This window comes from Lytechinus variegatus, chromosome 1 (genome assembly GCF_018143015.1).
Source record: "Lytechinus variegatus isolate NC3 chromosome 1, Lvar_3.0, whole genome shotgun sequence".
In the NCBI taxonomy this organism is placed as follows: Eukaryota; Metazoa; Echinodermata; class Echinoidea; order Temnopleuroida; family Toxopneustidae; genus Lytechinus; species Lytechinus variegatus.
This window is the reverse complement of record NC_054740.1, coordinates 31,147,186-31,156,060: the sequence shown is the minus strand read 5'-3', so window position 1 is coordinate 31,156,060 and position 8,875 is coordinate 31,147,186.

Here is an 8,875-nt window from a genome sequence, read left to right as displayed (position 1 = left end):
TACGATCCGTTACAAAGGCCACGATTGAGCGCGATTTTTTTTTACTCATTCAATTTTTTTTACGATTAAAAGGACTGATTCTAAGACTGATCTTACAATCATTATGATTACTCCACGATAAGACCACCGTATAGCAATCGTGGCGCAAATACTAGTAGAGGGTACATTGGCGGCGGAACCAAAATAATTAGGGGGGAGGGGTCCACTTGAATTTAGGGGGACGCATGAAACAAAATCTACAAGCAAAAAAAAAGGTTATCAACTAAAATTTTATGGGGGACCACTAATTTTTTTTGACATGCAAAAAGGTTATCAACAAAAATGTAGGGGGACCGTCCCCCATCTCAAATTTAGGAGGGACAGGACCCCCCCCCCTCCCGTCCACCCCGCTTCCGCCGCCTATGAGTGGGAACTATCTATCACCCGACCTAGTTTGGCTTTCAACTGGACCTCATTGCTATAGGATGATCCCAAGGAAAGCACGTACATTAATTCAAAATCATCACCAATTACCAGATATTGGAAAGCGCCTATACACATAAATGGATTTAGTAAATATATATTTAATTGGATTTATTCTAAATATGTCATCCTCTTGTACGTGTTTTTTGGTCTATATACCCCAGCTATATACTTTCTACGAGTATTTTAACAGGAGGCTGCACTCTACAAGCTCTGCTTTTCAGCAGTCTCCTTCATCGCAACCTATGATTATCTTGATTATAAAGTACATATATATTTTCTTTGTTTTATTGCTTATGTAAAGCAAGGTGTATGGAAAAACATTGTAAATGTTAGAATGGAAATAAAATGAAATGATGTAGAATTGAGACATCGTTCTTATATAGGCCAAAAAAAACACACGTGGTATATCATCATGTGTGGCTAGGTTTAATGGTCCTTTCCCAAATCGGATCACAAATTGTGAGAAAAACTGCAAAGGGAAAGTTGAAAATGACGATAAAGGTGTTTTCACAAAATCATAAAAATGTAGAAAATATTAAAGATGTTTGATTGAAATCCATCACAGAATCCCTATTAGAAAGAACTCATTGTCTACCACGGTGTGTTCACAGTGTGGAACACCATGTAAAATTACCTTCACACTGTTAAATCATGCCATGGTTATTCATGTGCTGTATATTACGCATATATGAACGTATCAACGGTGTGAATCAAATATTCACATAGTCGATCGACTGTGAACACGCTGTAATACTAAACAGTCACACTGTCAAGGTGTCCACAATGTGAAAATATCTTCACACTGTTATATTTGAGTATTTTAACAGTGTGGATAATATTTTCACATCGTCCACTATGTGAACACACTGTGTGTCACCGTGTTCCAGTATATTCATAATTTATATTGGTGACGTTGCATATGCGACCAATATTGCTTCATACGGCAATATACATCCATGTGGGTGTTTCATAAAGCTGTTCGTAAGTTAAGAACGACTTAAAGAACGACTGGTGATCTTTTTTGTGGAAAATGGTATATTCATTAGCGATGGTTAAGGGTACAAGAAAGGATCATCAGTCGCTCTTAAGTTACAAACAGCTTTATAAAATGCCCCCCTGGTATACGAGATGGCGTCTCTGAATGAATGAATGAATTAATGCACGTGAAGTAAATCATGTTCAATTTTTATTAGAAAATTGCACATGATGGAATTTATATCAGATAATACATGCAGGGATCTATTTGCATGTGACGTCGTAAATTTGAATAAAAAAAATCATAACTCCGTTCACATTTGATGGATTTCCCAAAATCTTCAGCAAAGTTTTATTCAATTTTATTCTTTATGGTTGTTTTGATTCTAAAGCCAACTTTGCGTCAGGGCAAACTTCCCTAAGTACATGTAAATAGGAGTATTAACTTGCATAAAAATCTGCCTCTCGATGGAAATGAGTTTAAGATGAATTTGATATTGAAAGAATAGAATTTGTGATATCGTAACATCCACTGTATATATCTGATTCATATTCGATTTAAATATTTGTTTGAATAATAAGTTTATATTTTAAGGCTTCACCTTAGAACATAGATCTTAGTTATGAAATGTATTTGATATTCATTTTTCAATTATCTCTATACTTTCAGTTTACATAATTCACGTTTGTTTATTTTTATTTATAAATAAATCAACTTTCTGTTTTGGGTGGAATGGTCTTTTAATTCGTTTATAAATAAGGAGTGTTTATTATAATTATTTCAAGAAAAAAAATGCTGAAAAAATATGGAGCATTTTAAGTATATGCATATCAATATGTAAGTTCATGAAAAGCTCTGTGCATGAGTAAATTTTGTTTTATGTGCATCTTTATCTATGATTTTATTGCACAAAAGATGGTAAATGAACAGCTAAGATTTACTTTATCAATTGAAATTATAATTTTCAGAAAATGCACTGATGTATCCGCATTTGTTATAAAAATAAAAGCTTGACTGCGTTAACAATAATTAAACTATGAGTTTTAAGCCACAAATAAATCTATTGATATTTTTGATATGATTATTTCTCCGTTAAAAAAAACAACATTGATATTTATAATAGGTCAGATAAAATGCTTAATACTAGTCTTATTGTAACAACGGAATTGGTTCATTTATTATAGGCTATTGACTTTTATTTTTAAGTTGTTATTCAACTTCGATTAATAATTGAGGCCTTTTTTCAACACTAAATCTGTGATGTTTACCACTTTATAAGGATAAATACCGACACTGGGTAAGACACTCAATTATTAATTTGTCAGTCTATCAAAGCATACCCAAGTTTTATCTGGAATTTAATCAACTTGTAAACAATAGTATCGTATATTTCAACTAAGTTATACAGTGCGTATCAAAAAAAAGTTTACACTTTGAAAAATCCCTGGGAATTAAAAAATATACAACATGTGGGTATTTTTTTCACATATAATCTTTGGTTTGGGTCTCATCTATCCAATGAAAGTAAAAGTTTTGACAGAATGTTACACTTGAGTGAGCACTGTCCATTTTTGTAAATCTCGCAGAAATCTCTTTGCGCAGAAATGCTCGTTTTCACGCTGTGTCAAGGGGAAATGGCGAAATCAAACTTACCCTGCGAAACATTTCTCATACGTTTCCCAATGCACTTTTTGTCAATTGTAATAAATGGATACATTCAAGCATTTTGTAACATTTTTTGCCACCAAAATTGAAATTTAAACACTTAGTAAGCAAAACCTCTACCCTTTTTGTGCCAACTGGATCTGAGGACATAACTAAATCTGAATAAAAGTTTATATCAGACATCTCCAGCATTTTTTCACTAAGTTTTCATCATTTAAAGTGGGTTCACATTTCATTTTCATTTAATTATTGTTTCTCCACACTTTTTCCAAGCTTGACAATGATTAACAAAATGAAAATCAAGCCTAAGCCATTTCATGTAAATCACAGCTCAGTGTATGGCAAATATCGTCACGATGGCCTCTGTGTTTGAAGGAGTTGGGTGGGGGCAATGCACTCTTCGAAGTGTTTCGGGCAAGGAAACAAGCTAAAAATGTAAAAGATATCGTCAAATCAATTTTACTAGCTAAATTCAACGTGTTCTTCGTGATTAATGTCTACTCTTATTCGCATAACTATTTCAAAGTTCTGCGCAAATCATTTTTCACCAACTTTTCAAAAGTAAGTGGTGCTCACTCAAGCGGAACTATTTTTCGACAGTTATATCGTCATTTGTTTAATTGGATCTGTATTAAAGTTAAAATGTGGAAAAATCTTCAGAATATTACAAATGTATAATTTTACAGGATTTTTTCAAAGTGTAAACTTTTTTTTGATACGCACTGTAGAATGACATTCTTACGTACTTGTATTTCATTATATCAATTTCACAGTTATTTAGCCCAATCTATGCTAAAAATAAAACTTCATGCAGAGAAAATGACAGATACTGATTTCTGTAGACTTTTCTTTAGATGATGGATTACAAATTTATTCACCATTGGTTTCCTCGATATGAAATTAAGATTCTAAACATTGGTCATTGGGAGAGTTTCATAATCGATTTCGCGATTATTGTTAAATCGATATTTTCAAAACATAACTAAAGGCACTGGAAATTAATGGAATAAACTTTTAATTCTTTCGAAACTGAGAAATGAACTGTACAATAGAATACCCTTTGTACATATTTTTTAAATAAATCTATCGGTACATGTAGTTGGCCTATATTTCATGGTGAGGAGGAAATTAAAACGAATCACTCAATACTACCAGCGCATTACGCAGAGTTGCTTTTATCATCATTTATTTAATATTTCAGGAGACTTCGGCGCTATGCAAAATTTTCTCCGAAATCCTTAAGATTACTGGGGTGTCTGGAAAACGAAGACCGAAGACCGAAGACCGGGGACACGTATCACACTCGTGTGAAAGCGTTTGTAGTTCACGCACGAAGCGTGTACAAAGCAGTGCAAAGTGTGTACAAAACACGTGCGCGGGTTAGAATGGACTTTGGACCTTGCCCCCTACACATGTTCTCCCATTGACATAACGCATGTCCCCGGTCTTCGATCTTCGTTTTCCAGACCTGTTGTTGGGTGTCTGGAAAACGAAGACAGAAGACCGGGGCCATCGCATCCGTCTAGCTAAAATAAACCATTATTATATTCAGATCAAATTCAGGAATATTCTGATATTGGATATGTAATGAATTATGATTGGTTAATGATTAATTGTATGGATATCGTAATGTGAATGATAATTGATTGAGCAATATATCGCGCTCAGCTCAGCTGGCATGAAAATTTTATACTATTGACATAACGCATGTCCCCGGTCTTCGATCTTCGTTTTCCAGACCTGTTGTTGGGTGTCTGGAAAACGAAGACAGAAGACCGGGGCCATCGCATCCGTCTAGCTAAAATAAACCATTATTATATTCAGATCAAATTCAGGAATATTCTGATATTGGATATGTAATGAATTATGATTGGTTAATGATTAATTGTATGGATATCGTAATGTGAATGATAATTGATTGAGCAATATATCGCGCTCAGCTCAGCTGGCATGAAAATTTTATACCATTGACATAACGCATGTCCCCGGTCTTCGATCTTCGTTTTCCAGACCTGTTGTTGGGTGTCTGGAAAACGAAGACAGAAGACCGGGGCCATCGCATCCGTCTAGCTAAAATAAACCATTATTATATTCAGATCAAATTCAGGAATATTCTGATATTGGATATGTAATGAATTATGATTGGTTAATGATTAATTGTATGGATATCGTAATGTGAATGATAATTGATTGAGCAATATATCGCGCTCAGCTCAGCTGGCATGAAAATTTTATACCATTGACATAACGCATGTCCCCGGTCTTCGATCTTCGTTTTCCAGACCTGTTGTTGGGTGTCTGGAAAACGAAGACAGAAGACCGGGGCCATCGCATCCGTCTAGCTAAAATAAACCATTACTATATTCAGATCAAATTCAGGAATATTCTGATATTGGATATGTAATGAATTATGATTGGTTAATGATTAATTGTATGGATATCGTAATGTGAATGATAATTGATTGAGCAATATATCGCGCTCAGCTCAGCTGGCATGAAAATTTTATACCATTGACATAACGCATGTCCCGGTCTTCGATCTTCGTTTTCCAGACCTGTTGTTGGGTGTCTGGAAAACGAAGACAGAAGACCGGGGCCATCGCATCCGTCTAGCTAAAATAAACCATTATTATATTCAGATCAAATTCAGGAATATTCTGATATTGGATATGTAATGAATTATGATTGGTTAATGATTAATTGTATGGATATCGTAATGTGAATGATAATTGATTGAGCAATATATCGCGCTCAGCTCAGCTGGCATGAAAATTTTATACCATTGACATAACGCATGTCCCCGGTCTTCGATCTTCGTTTTCCAGACCTGTTGTTGGGTGTCTGGAAAACGAAGACAGAAGACCGGGGCCATCGCATCCGTCTAGCTAAAATAAACCATTATTATATTCAGATCAAATTCAGGAATATTCTGATATTGGATATGTAATGAATTATGATTGGTTAATGATTAATTGTATGGATATCGTAATGTGAATGATAATTGATTGAGCAATATATCGCGCTCAGCTCAGCTGGCATGAAAATTTTATACCATTGACATAACGCATGTCCCCGGTCTTCGATCTTCGTTTTCCAGACCTGTTGTTGGGTGTCTGGAAAACGAAGACAGAAGACCGGGGCCATCGCATCCGTCTAGCTAAAATAAACCATTATTATATTCAGATCAAATTCAGGAATATTCTGATATTGGATATGTAATGAATTATGATTGGTTAATGATTAATTGTATGGATATCGTAATGTGAATGATAATTGATTGAGCAATATATCGCGCTCAGCTCAGCTGGCATTAAAATTTTATACCATTGACATAACGCATGTCCCCGGTCTTCGATCTTCGTTTTCCAGACCTGTTGTTGGGTGTCTGGAAAACGAAGACAGAAGACCGGGGCCATCGCATCCGTCTAGCTAAAATAAACCATTATTATATTCAGATCAAATTCAGGAATATTCTGATATTGGATATGTAATGAATTATGATTGGTTAATGATTAATTGTATGGATATCGTAATGTGAATGATAATTGATTGAGCAATATATCGCGCTCAGCTCAGCTGGCATGAAAATTTTATACCATTGACATAACGCATGTCCCGGTCTTCGATCTTCGTTTTCCAGACCTGTTGTTGGGTGTCTGGAAAACGAAGACAGAAGACCGGGGCCATCGCATCCGTCTAGCTAAAATAAACCATTATTATATTCAGATCAAATTCAGGAATATTCTGATATTGGATATGTAATGAATTATGATTGGTTAATGATTAATTGTATGGATATCGTAATGTGAATGATAATTGATTGAGCAATATATCGCGCTCAGCTCAGCTGGCATTAAAATTTTATACCATTGACATAACGCATGTCCCCGGTCTTCGATCTTCGTTTTCCAGACCTGTTGTTGGGTGTCTGGAAAACGAAGACAGAAGACCGGGGATCGCGTATAATTTTGTCTAGCTAAGATAGGCCTATAATATTCAGCACCAGTTCAAGAATATTTTGATCTTGGATACGTCATCTGCTATGATTGGCTGCGGATAAGTTATGGTTATTTGTGTGAATGGTTCTAGGAAAATTACCCCCCGGACAATTACCCCCGGACAACTACCCCGCGGACAATTACCCCCGAGGACAATTACCCCCGGACAATTACCCCCCGGACAACTACCCCCCGGACAACTACCCCCTGGACAATCACCCTCGGACAATTCCCCCGGACAACTACCCCCCGAACAACTACCCCGGACAATAAGCCCCCCGAGGACACTTACCCCCCTGACAATTATCCTCGAGGACAATTAACCCCCGGACAAAAACCATCGAGGACAATTATCCCCCGGACAATTTCCCCCCATAAAGTCATCCCTTCTCTCCAGCATCAATGTTAGAAGCGGGACCCTTTTTAAGTTTTGGTCGGTGGCACAGGTTTTTCGAAATATTTTCTACATTATCTTACCTTGATAATTTTTATTTCTCTTTGATATTGCTCTTTTTCCTTTTCTCTCACTTTCTTCTTTCTTCGGTTTTTTTTTGTTTAGCGGCGCCTTCTGCATCATGAAAAATGGGGGGGGGGGGTCTTGCACCCGAAATCTCCCGTTTGGCTATGCGTATATTCATCAGAAAATGTGTAAACTGGCCCTCATACTAAGTTTTCATAGATCAATTGAACACGATTAGTCATAATAATCACAAATGTTGAATATCTCCGATTTCAACTGATCTGATTTTTTAAATATTTATTTTGGGTTCAATTTCAGGAAAGAAATCAGGCAAATAGATAAAACGTAAAAAGACACCTTTATAGGTAAAAATATATTGAAAGTCGATAACGCATCTATCAACACTAACACTGTCAAGTAGGACTTATAATCCTGTTATTTTAAAACAATTCAACTAATAAGAAGCTAAAAATTATGAAACGATTGGTGCACATTCCAGCAAGCTCAAAAACTTTATGCAAAGATAATACAAACAAGAACACCTTGTAATTTTACCATTTAGGCCCTAAATGGTAAAATTACAAGGTGTTTTTTGTGTTTTACTCTTGGATGAAAGCAACATTAAAGAAGGAAATTAAGTACCAAAATTACTAAATTGTAAACAATTGTAAAGAATATGACATAATCAAAAACAGTGTTTTTTCTAAACAAATTGGCAATCATGATAGTAAACCATTCGTTTAAGATGCATTTTAAGGACGGTACGTAAAAATATATATAGAAGTAGACCTATGCAAATCAAATAATGCGACTGAGCAGCGTGAGCTGAAAATATTAATATTTAGACCTACATAGCACTTTCAAGAAAAAATCAATTTGTAAATTGAAAAAATAATGAAAGCTCGATATCCGAGATAAAATATGTTTTGTATATTAACTTCAAATCTTGATATTTTAAGCTCCATATATGTGAGCGCGAAGCGCGAGCTGAAAATTTTTAGAATTGCATGTATATATTTTAACCTGAAAATTGACTATTCTGGGCAATGTTTGTGAACCTGAACAAGATGCGTATGTAACTAGATAATTACTGCAAGCGCAAAGCGCGAGCAGAAATTGTTATTAACTGTCCTAGCATTATCGAAAAGGGACCTGTTAAGGACTGTTTATAGGTACCCACGAAGACGGTATATATTTCAATAAAGCATTTTTTTAACATTCCGACCTAAAAGAATGGTAATTACTTTTTTGTATCAATAAAAGGGATAGGTATGTAACGAAACAATGGATGCGAGCGCGAAGCGCGAGAGG